A 9,832-nucleotide genomic window follows, 5' to 3' on the forward strand; every position below is an offset into this window, starting at 1 on the left:
GTTCTCCCTTATGTTTCCCTTAAACCTAAGGGTGTTGCAGAAAAAAACCCTTAAGTGTTAGGGGAGACCGGGGACAGTTGCAACACTTTTTGCATTTCTCTCAATTACTCAGAGACTATTTGGACTAGACCAACCAAATTTGTATATATTAAACTTGCATCTGTCTGCTAATTACCCATACCATTTAAAGATGATTATATATGACATATCGTTCACAGTATTTATTTGAATGGAAGAAGTCCGATGTTGCAACTAACCCCAACCCAGGGACGGTTGCAACATGTTAAAAATACCTTAAATTTCATTAATTAACTCAAGCTTTTTGTCTCAATGAGCAAAAAATTGTGAAAATATGAACTGTTTTAGGCCTACTATAATATGATAGTATTATTTATTTCAATACTATTATTGTAGCCTATTATTTATTTATTTAGTCATATTTATCAAATAACAGTTATTGAGTTTTGTTTGTTCATGTGTAGAACATAGGCCTACATAGATTCAGTGTGCAGGTGTTACAGATGCTATTCAATCTCTCCATATTTCAGTGTCAGACAGGAAGAATTTAACAATTTGCAATGCAACAAACTTTTATTAAACATGCAATTTATAACATGTTGCAACCGTCCCCAACCCTATCAGCCATGACAGAACATCACATGCCCGCTAGACACACTGACTTTGACACATATGCTAACCATGTCACTTAGAAGTCAACAAAACAGTAATTCAAACGAAGTAAGTTTTGATTAATTCATACAACATATCAGGACAGTATGACAAAAATATATCTCATGAAAAAATTTACTTTCATACCTCCAAAACAAGTTTTGTTCAATAAATGCAGCAGCAGATGTTGAATATGTCTACTGTCTTCTTGGTGGGTGGAGGGTCTAACTGTGCATGTACAGTATGAGTGTCATCACTTTAGCTTGTTTCTGATTGGAGAAAAATGACATGTTGCAACCATCCCCATGTTGCAACTGTCCCCGGTCTCCCCTACTTAAGGGTTTCTTTAAGTGAAACGTCATAAACACTTAGAATTTCCCATAAACGCTGTTTTTTCACTTAAGTAATCCCTTAAAAAGCGTCAAGTGTGAGAAGGGTATAAACGGAGGTCGGAGCCAGCTGCAAATGGGTGGGTTAGCAGCAAGTGGGTGGAGCTTTAGCCGTAAGTGGGCTGTACAAACTTCCAGAGGATTTTGATTGGTAGTATCACCTGTGTTGTAGTAGCAATTGGTTTATGCTCCACAGTTGGTGGCGGTAATGTGTACGTTGTGTTGCGATCAGAAAACAAAGAAGAAAACCGCTTTCACATGTCAGCGTGCCGATGAGATGAAGGGGTAAGCTTGTTGTACAGTTTTTAGTTTGTAAAAAAGCATTATAAGTTGTTCTGAAAAAGACCATTTCATAATGGCGTTTGTACAGTGTTTTTAGTCTTGATGTATTAAAAAAGAATAAGGGTAAAGTGTATCCAAATAAATTTCTGTCGTTTCTTTAGTAGCACACAAATTACAAAATCTGTAACGTGCATGACAAGATCTTTTCTGCATTCCATTTCTACAATTTTCTCTCCAGATTATGGATTCTGAAGACCATAATAAGGTATTGTGGCAGTGTAATTTTTGTATGTTTTAGGACTGCATTGATTTTCAAATGGTAAATGTCTTAAACATTTTGTAAATGGATTTGATATTAGAATAACGTTACAACTCTTAACTTAATTGTACATTGCATGCAATTCTTGTAGTTATGCTTTTTTTCTGCGTAATCCACAATGTAATGTAATGTAATGTAATTGAAACATTTGTTTTGATATCATAATTATTTTATAAAATGTATTACTTATAACAATCAGTGAAATAAATGTGAAACGCATGTTATTGTGTTTTAGGTTCACTTATCAGTGAAAGATGTGCAGGACACTCTTGAGGCATACTCTTCAGTGCCTCAAGTGCACAAAATTTCACTGTCCGCTTTGTCCTAAGGACAATATAAAATTTGATGAGAACTTCCAGGCAACAGGCCACCTTCAGTCCCATTTATCTTGGGTGGTAGTACATGGGTGTAAGTTGACCAAAATATTATTATATTCACTATGAATAGGAGATCGTATCCAATAATTTTTGACAAAAGTTGAAATTTGTTAACTTTTTTTAATAATACTTATTTCAGGTTTCAAAATCTATAAATGCCACCTCTTGTGTCGCAAAACAGCGCACTACCACTGTTGTTACTGTGACAAAACAGTAATACGTCGGACTGACTTTACAAAACACCTGCTTATTCATACAGCAGATAAGAGTGCAGGTGGACAAGCCACCAGGACTGTGGCTAATAACCAGGGGGAAAAGTCATTCACTCTGGTTCATGGACCAATCAGCTGGCCATCAGCAATGACCAGTGAGCGGAGGGACCAGCAGCCCACCATGGTCTGTGGACCAACTGACCAGCCATCAGCAATGGCCAGTGAGGGGAGGGACCAGCAGCCCACCATGGTCTGTGGACCAACTGACCAGCCATCAGCAATGGCCAGTGAGGGGAGGGACCAGCAGCCCACCATGGTCTGTGGACCAACTGACCAGCCATCAGCAATGGCCAGTGAGGGGAGGGACCAGCAGCCCACCATGGTCTGTGGACCAACTGACCAGCCATCAGCAATGGCCAGTGAGCGGAGGGCCCACAGCCCACCATGGTCTGTGGACCAACTGACCAGCCATCAGCAATGGCCAGTGAGCGGAGGGACCAGCAGCCCACCATGGTCTGTGGACCAACTGACCAGCCATCAGCAATGGCCAGTGAGCGGAGGGACCAGCAGCCCACCATGGTCTGTGGACCAACTGACCAGCCTTCTACCACAAACCAGAAACACTGGGTTCTACCATCGGTGGAGCAGGAGCTAAGACATCATAAATCAAGTCAAAAAAAAAAGTTTCCTGTCCTAAATGTAATGTGACATTATACTTGAAAAATTTACAACGACACATACAAAGAAAGCATAGAACTGAAAAAATTCTGTCTTTTAGTATGTCTGGAACCTAAAATAAACATTATGTGGTTGAAAACACTGAAAAGTTGTGATATATGACAGCTCTGAGCGCGCCTGTCTCTGGCTCAGCGCCAGCCAACGCGCGAAAGCACATTTGAATTTAGCAGTTGATCACGTCATGCACTGACCGTTCTAATCACACCGGTGTGATCGTACGCTCCAGGGACCAGCTTAGACTGATCACACCGGTGTGATCGTACGTGCGAAAGGGTTAACAGTAATTCACCAGTGAGGACTATGTGTGAAAGGGGCTAATGATGTAATGAGGTCCCAGATGTTTGTTATGTTTTAGAGTTTTACAGTGGCTTAGAAAAGCAATTCAGCCAATCATGAGGACCCGAACCATCCATTTTACAACACTACTCAAGCACTCAAGAAGTGTAGGAACTGATGTGTCAAAGAAAGTGGTCAAGCTTTCAACAAAAAAAGCTGCTCAACAGTTACCCAATGAAATGATGAACATAGAAATCTACAAAGATATTATTAGAAAACATTTCTAGGGCTGCAACTAACGAGTCTTTTAATAAGTAATTAATCTGTCGATTTTTTTAAATTATTAATCGATGAATTGGATAAAAAAAGTATTAATTTTCAACCCTTTATTCAAAAACAGAACTGACAGTGCAAATTTACAGTGCAAAAAATCTCCCGAAAGTGCACAAACAACAGGTTGCTCCTTGAACATCCCTGAGCTGTTAAAGTAATAAAATAAAATAAAATAAAATAAAATAAAATAAAATAAAATAAAATAAAATAAGTGGACTAACACAAAAAAACATACATATATATGCTTTACATCTGCCAAATATATAGGCTTTTTTTAAAAAAATGTAAAAAAAATTTTGGGCGGCAAAAAGCCAGCGGCTTGACACGGTCGGACCTCCGGCGAACACCATCGGCAACCCGACCAATCTGGACCAACAGTCTAAACCGTGGACCAACCGTGGTCCGCCAGAAAACACTTATTATGAACCAGCGGCTCGGTAGCGGACCACTGTCGGGAAGGTGGTCCGCTGGAATAACGATGAGCAAAACGCCAGTGGGCCGCCAACTTTGCCACTGGTGGGCCGCCATCGGCCCGCTGGACCTATGTTAGCTTAACGTTAGTCTACCTCAATAGCTGACAGGACAGAAAAGTAAATATTGCATCGAAAATAACAGGAATGAAAAGTATTAATGACACTTACCTGACAGAAAAAGTAAAAAGGGTGGTTAGCGGGCAGATCAGTTTAAATTATTATACCGTTATTTCTAGGGATGTCCCGATCAGGTTTTTTTGCCCTCGAGTCCGAGTCCGAGTCATTTGATTTTGAGTATCTGCCGATACCGAGTCCCGATCCGATACTTCTATAATACATAAAAAAAGAATAAAGAAGAGCGAAAAAACAGATCCAGGATGTTCCTTATTTTTTATTTAATTGACCTTTTAACATTCAACAACTCTGTTAACAAACAGAGCACTTCTGTGAGGTAGCTTGAACAATCAAGTAATAAATAAATTCTTCACTTTTGGACTTTAGTGCAACAGTAAAATAAAAAAAAAGTCTAATATATAAACAAATAGCACCTCAACTTAAAATACCCGGCAGGCATGTAAACAAATAAAAAATAAAAGTGCGTTTGCAAAGCCAGTAATGTGCTTTTAGGAACTGCACTCCTAACTCTTACGCCGGTTTCACACTGCAGCAGAGCGTGCAGCGCGTATTTTTTCGCCGCCCATGTTAACAGATTAAACCAGGCTTTACAGCATTCACACCGCACGCAGAGGTGGCGCGGCAGTGCGTATAGCAGAGCAGAAGCAGCAGTGCCGCGATCGTTTCGGCGCCGAGTCTATTTTTGCTGCGCCGCTTTTGCTGAATTAAAGTGACAATGCATTGATCATGGCCAAAATACACCGCAGTTTTATCCAAAAAGTGCATTGATGATATCTATTGTGTTTTAAACAGTCAATCAAATGACCAACAGCAATTTAAAAAGAAAACAAATGTCCAAAAACAAACTTGTTGCCAGAACAATAAAACAAAGATGAACCAAAAGTTATATAAATAAAATTATTAATTAAATAAGCTTCTTGACAAGTCTTTTCTCTTAAATGTATTTGAAAACGGAAAAAAAAGCAATGCCAACTTCTCCATTAGAGAGCCGCGCGTGACAAACGCTGCCAGTGTGAAAGCAAAACGCGCGTGTCCTGCTCCTGCTCACCATATGCACTGCTCCTGCGCTGCTTATGCTCTGCTCGCGTGCAGTAAACCGGCGTAACTCTGTGCCACCGCATAACTATAGATGTGTTAAAAATAATGAGAATACATATATCCGAGTCCTGATCGGGAGGTAACGTCCGATTCCGATCGAGTCTGAAAACACGTGATCGGGCCCGATTTCCGATCACGTGATCGGATCGGGACATCCCTAGTTATTTCAGTTGGCACTCTGTCACGCGCAAGCTAAGCTCCGCCCCCTTTTGACGTGATCAACATCTCGTCTCGAGCACTTTTTTCATCATTATTTATTTTTTGGGACAAATATGCGTAGAAATAGGCAAAAATATAAGCTATACCTGGAACCTCAAAGTAAGACAAAGATACCTCGCCAGACACTGTGTCGATATGACAGGCCAGGTGTTGATGTTGACGAGGAAGAGAGCCAAACAGCCAATGAAACAGGTACCGTAGTCACGCTTATTATCCAGTAGGATTGTCCCGATTATTTGAATACATTTGATTATTAAAAAATGTAAATAAAAACGCTAGTACATAGGACGGAGGTGATCCAGCAAAGTCTGACATACTTACTGAAGAATAACTTTTGATTTTTAATAGACAAATAAATAAATAAAAACCCAGAGAAAAGGAGAAGAATTCTCATCGGATATCAAAATTAAAGTCCTCACACAACATATACCTGTTAAATAAAAGTATTAACAGTGAAACAGAGATAGTGGTCATAAGTTTCATATTTCTTTGTCATTTAATTTTTTTGTAGAACCTATTTTTAAAAGGTTATTTAAATATTATAAAATACATTATTTGTGATATATTTACACATTTGTTTGAGATCTCACATATGAGATTTCTTCAGCTAGTTTTTTTCTTGTTGCTTATGGTATTTTTAATAGATATGCTCTCGGAGGCAGGGAGTGAGAGAGACAGCATACAGAACAGTGAGACGGAGAGCATACAGAGCAGCCATTCAATGTTGAGTACACCATTTGTGGTATGTGAAAGTTTTGTGATCTGTTTTCCTGATGTATTGAAAGCTATAAAAGGCCATAAAGTTACACATTCAAAAAAAATAAGCATGCCATGGAAACAGGCAGCTACAGAGTCAGATGAAGTACAATTATTCACAGTCCCTCTTGCTGTCAGTGCAATGTCATGATTGTAACATAACTGTAACATTATTGTCAGAATGATCCAGAAAGTGAAGCCACGATAACAACACTCAACTCCATATGCAAATTATCTGAACTGATGACAGATGAGTACAGTAGTGAGGTAGACGTTGTACCAGGCTCAAGCAGACCTTCAGAAACACATGTGAGTACTAGTTTAGCTTGTTCTAATAAACATTTATAATGTACACTATAGTCACAAGTTTTAAAAACAATTGACTGAAATGTTTCTCTTGACATTAAAAACCTTTTGATCTAATTTGTTACAGTATTTATTAATCTTTGTTAACAAAAGTTTATAAAAATACAACTGTTTCATGATTGTTACATAGATGTCATGATTGTTACATAGATTTCATGATTGTAACACGGATGTCATGATTGTAACATAACTATAACATTATTGTCAGAATGGTCAATGGAAAACAGCTGAACTGATGACAGATGAGTACAGTAGTGAGGTAGACATTGCACCAGGCTCAAGTCTGTACTTTAAAAAATATATAACTATGAACCTACGTGAATATGTGTATGAGCAGACCTACACACAACAATACCTTTAACAGAGATGTTGCTTTTTTAAAGGCATGCAGTGGAACAGAGTCAGAGTCTGAGATAGACCATAGGACAGGCAGCACGAAGCAGAACACTACTGATCCCCTGTCAATGATTGGCCTACAGCCTGACATGGACACTGCTTTGACTGCCACAGGAACTACCACAAAAGCTGAGGCCATGCTCATGATTATGAGCCATGCAGCAAAGCATAAAATAACTGGTTGCCAGTTACATGATTTACTGCAGTTGATCAATAAATTGTTTGGGCAAGAGGTTGTACCTCGATCCAAGTATCTTTTTTACAGAGTGTTTAAAAACAGTTGTGAGGGAGTAGAATTTCAGTTCTACTGCGAAAAATGTTACTTCAACATAGGAACAGTCCAGGAAATCAGTGACAAACAAATTGATGAATGTGGATCATGTGGCAGCACTTTTGATTCTGGTTCTATGAATGGAGGTAACTTCTTTATCAATGTTCCTCTTGCCCCACAAATTCAGACTCTGCTTGAAAGCACAGAAGCAAGTGCCCATTTGAATTATAGGTTTGATAGGCAAAAGAGTCATAATGAGATGTTGTCAGACATCTATGATGGGGAGAAGTACAGACATTTGTCTGGCCCAAATCAGATCCTCTCAGATTCTCACAACCTATCATACATATTCAACTCAGATGGAAGCCCTGTGTTTAATTCTTCAAAGTTCTCTATATGGCCCATCCACATAATGATCAATGAGCTTCCCCCTGAACTTAGGTTTAAGAATGTATTGCTTGCTGGCCTTTGGTTTGGGCCAAAAGAGCCTGTGATGGAAATCTTTCTCAAGTCATTTGTGGACCAGGCCAAGACCCTAGCTGACACTGGTGTCACATGGCATAAAGAAGGGTCTGTTATTAACAGCAAAATAGTTGGCCTCTGTTGTAGTGTTGATTCCAAAGCGAGACCGCTGATGCAAAACACTACCCAGTTTAATGGATATCATGGCTGCGGATTCTGTCTGCATCCTGGGAAGCTGGTTGATAGGGTAGTAAAGTATCCAGTTTCAGAAGAAGAATATTGTGACAGAACAAATGAGGAAATGGTTAGGGATATGGAGTTGGCTGTAGAAGGTGGGACAAATATTAGGGGCGTAAAGGGTCCTTCTCCACTAATCAACTTGCCATACTTTGATGTTGTCTGGGGTTTTGTCCCAGACTACATGCATGCAGTCTTACTGGGGGTTTCAAGACAGATTACTAGACTCCTGGTTGAAAGTTCTTCATCCACACAGCCATATTATGTAGGCAGACCTGCCACTTTGAGAGAGATCGATGCTAGAATTGTTGGTATCCAACCTCCACACCTGATTACTCGACTGCCTAGAGGGTTGTCAGATAGGGTGCACTGGAAAGCCTCTGAGTGGCGATCCTGGCTCCTGTTCTACAGCCTACCATGTCTTGAAGGACTTCTTCCCCAAAAGTACTTGCAACATCTTGGCCTACTTGTATCAGCCATTTATCTGCTACTGAAGGATGAACTAAAACCTTGTGAAATCAACAGAGCTGAGATCTTGTTGCTTGACTTCATGTTCAGGTTTCAGATTTTATATGGCGAGTCACAGATGACATTTAACATTCACCTTCTCAGTCATCTTGCCAAGTCAGTCAAGTTGTGGGGCCCATTGTGGACACATTCTGCATTTCCTTTCGAGAATGCAAATGGCAAACTCCTGACTTTGGTAAAAGGAACAAAAGGAGTGGCTAATCAGATAGTTACCAAGTTTCTTCTGTTTAGATCAATTCCTTACTTCTCATCCAAGTACACAGTGAAAGAAGAGGTGTTACAGTTCTGTTCTGATTTGAACAAGTACCCAAGGGTCCAAAATACTGTCAAATGTGACAATACTACGCTACTTGACAATGGGAGCGTGCATGTTGTTACACAAGAAGAACGGGCTGCCTTCTGTGCCTCTCGCGTGTGCATACCTGATGAAGTTGTAGTGCACAAGCGCATGATCAAAGGTGGTCTGGTGTATACTAGCAGAGACTACACCCTATCTCAGAGACGAGATGAAAGCTATGTGAAACTAACAGATGGAACATGTGGGGTAATCGATAAAATTATTTCTTTCTCTGACACGGATGATCACATAGCATTATTATTAACAACATTTAAGGTAGCTCCCGTATTTCCACTACCACAACCTTGTGGTTTTGTTCCACACATTTCCATTGTGCAATGCTGGGAATCATCCAAGACAGAATTAGTTCCTGTTAGTTGCCTTCAGGGTAAATGCATGTGTATCAAAGTGGAAGACAAACTATACATTTGCAGTTTTCCAAACATTTTTGAGAGGGACTAGTACAAACCCTTGCCAGGCGCGTGTGTGTGTTTGGCTGATGTTAAGTCAAGTTATGTTATCTCAAGATGTTTTGTATGTACAAGTGCTTGTAAGTAAAATGCAGTATGTATGGCAACAAACGTAAATGGCAGGTAAATGTTCTTGAGCCGTTCTTGAGCCATTCTTTTTCTGTACTATTTTGGCTTTCATAAAGTATTATATTTGATTCACTCCTTTTTATCTTTATCTTTAAAACAACCTGATGTAAGTGTTTTAAATAACTAGTTCGGCATAGTCTTGCGGCTGGTCATCCAATATCACTCCAAGATTTCTGACCGACCTTGATGGGGTGATTGATGATGATTCTAGCTGGATAGTGAAGTCGTGCTGTAGAGACGGATTGGCAGGGAGGACGAGAAGCTCAGTCTTTGCCAGGTTGAGCTGCAGGTGATGTTCCTTCATCCATGTCGAGATGTCCGCCAGACAGCTTGAGATCCGTGCAGCTACTGTGGGATCAT

At 39.8% G+C, this 9,832-nt stretch overlaps 1 long non-coding RNA gene across 1 annotated transcript; it reads left to right on the top strand.

Moving 5' to 3' along the window:
* The first annotated feature begins 1,515 nt into the window (after positions 1-1,515).
* On the top strand, positions 1,516-3,008 carry LOC309504870. Its single transcript, XR_014208213.1, has 3 exons — positions 1,516-1,605; positions 1,895-2,067; positions 2,176-3,008. It is a non-coding gene; the product is annotated as an uncharacterized lncRNA (long non-coding RNA).
* Positions 3,009-9,832: the final 6,824 nt, after the last annotated feature.

The sequence above is a fragment of the Leuciscus leuciscus genome (genome assembly GCF_965113295.1).
Source record: "Leuciscus leuciscus genome assembly, chromosome: 8".
NCBI classification, from domain to species: domain Eukaryota; kingdom Metazoa; phylum Chordata; class Actinopteri; order Cypriniformes; family Leuciscidae; genus Leuciscus; species Leuciscus leuciscus.